The sequence below is a fragment of the Lissotriton vulgaris genome, unplaced genomic scaffold, assembly GCF_964263255.1.
Source record: "Lissotriton vulgaris unplaced genomic scaffold, aLisVul1.2 SCAFFOLD_448, whole genome shotgun sequence".
Lineage (NCBI taxonomy): Eukaryota > Metazoa > Chordata > Amphibia > Caudata > Salamandridae > Lissotriton > Lissotriton vulgaris.
The window spans coordinates 336,882-339,112 of record NW_028241216.1 but is presented as its reverse complement, the minus strand read 5'-3'; positions in this window follow the sequence as shown (position 1 = coordinate 339,112).

The window sequence follows — 2,231 nt, the reverse complement described above, 5'->3', positions numbered from 1 at the left end:
GGGTAACCACATCTTCGAGAGGGGCCATGTAAGCGTTAAATAGGGTTGGGCTTAATGATGACCCCTGAGGGACCCCACTCATGAGGGGGAGGGTGGCAGAATGGAAATTGCCATCCCACACCTGGAACGAGCGCCCTGAGAGGAAAGACTCTATCCATCTGAGCGCCGAACCTGCAATCCCTGCCGCAGCCAGCCGATGAAGTAGGACACGATGGTTGACTGTGTCAAAGGCTGCGCTTAAATCCAGGAGGATCACTGCTACTGATCCTCCTGAATCCAGGATGCACCTCGCCTCCTCGATAACAGCGAGAAGGGCGGAGTCCGTGCCATGGCCCGGGCGAAACCCAGTCTGGGACTGTCGTAAGATATTGTTGGCTTCTAGGTATTGTGACAGTTGGCCATTGACCAATTTCTTGGCCATTTTACTGATACAAGGGAGGAGTGAGATTGGACGGTAGTTCGCCATGTCGGCTGGATCCAGCTGGGGTTTCTTTAAGAGTGCTTTAACGACTGCACTTTTCCAGCTGGGGGGGACCGAGCCTTGAGAGAGCGAAATGTTTATGAGCTCCGTGATTATGGGCACGATGACCGGGGCTACAGTTTTAAGGAATCTGATAGGGGCGGGATCTAAAGGGGAGCCGCTTTTCATTTTGGCCATAGTAGTGTCTACCTCGTTCCTTGTTACTGCCCTAAAGGAAGTAAGATGAGGAAGCAAACTGCTTATTGTTTGATTAGTGGATGCCTCATTGTCCATATGGTTAGACAGGCCGAGAGGGGGCAGAGAAGTTAAGATGCGGTCGATTTTAGCATTAAAATAGTTGGCCAGGGGGCGTGGCCAAGATGGCGGGGTGAGCGGACGCTTCCTCCCGTAGCTCCTCCGGCCCGGCTCAGCTAGAGCCCCGATTCCTGCGCTTCTCTCCCCCCGCGGTTGCATTGCGGGCGAGAGAACTGTGCCGGAGTTCATGGGGCACGTTTTGATGCCACTTTGACTTCTGTTGCCCCGGGGGAAGTCCCCGAAAAGTTTGTTCACCGATCGGCCCGAAGAGGGGAGCCAGGATCGCCCCGAGGAGAAGGGCCTGGAGGTGGAGCATATTGCGGCGCTGTCCGCGCGCCTCGGCTGAGTCGAGTGCTGAACGCTGGAGACCCCGGGGGACGGACTAGACGGACTCCGCGGAGTGTGGTGGCCTCCAGTCCTGCGCCCTGGTGGCCAGGACCATCGCTGGGAGACGGATCCCAGCCCTGCGACGGCGATCTACCCCCCTGCCATGGGTATCGGAGTGTGACGCCCTGCGGACCCCGAGCCTGGAAGAGTGGAACGGTGGAGTCTGAGCGGAGCTCGGGACGGGCGTATTGGTCGATGGTACTGGAAGACATTGGGGTCGCACTTCCCCGACCCGTTGCCATTCGGGGGTCGCCCATAGACTGGCTGGCCTGGGCTGGCATCCTGGGTTCCGCCCTCCCGCCACCTTGTCTTTGCGGAACTAATACTGGTGACCCTCGCCTGAGCCCTGGTCATGCGGGAGCCTTGGTTTCTCCTGGTGCCTACACATCTGCTGTCCTCCCTGGGGGCACACGGCTGAAAGCCTCCGACTTGGACATTGCTGACCGCCTTGCTTGGCCCGATGGTCGTTTCGCCCTGACCCGGGCTGCCATTTTGTCGCCTGTGACGCACTACCCTTGTCCTCGGCGAGGACTTCACATCTGGTGCCCACGGGCGGCTGGGCGCGTCTACAACGGTCGGCTCTAGGCTTCACCCACCGCGGAGGCCAGGATGGCCGGAAGACGAGGCGCTGCACGGGGAGATCGCACTTTGCCGGACATGCTCGGCAGGGCCCAGCAACTACGCGACAGGGCGCAGCCGTCCCTGGGGTCCTCCCGGGCCTTAACGGACGCCACCGGAGGCGAACCACCTGTCACGAGGTCCTTCATGGAAGACCTATTCAGCTCCCTCAAGGAGGAATTTCAGACTCTCAAGACCGAGGTGGCGGGAGAGGTCCGCGAAGTGCGTAGAGAAATCGAAGGCCTGGGCGAGCGAGTCGACACTGTGGAAACGGCGGCCCAGCGCCGCGACGAGGAGATAGTTCATCTCCAGCAGGACGTCCTCCGCCTACGGGAGCAGTGTGTCGAGCTCCAGGCCCACTCGGAGGATCTCGAGAACAAATCCAGGCGGAATAACATCCGGGTGCGGGGCGTTCCGTCCGCGGATGAGGGTGCGGACCTAGTGGCCTATC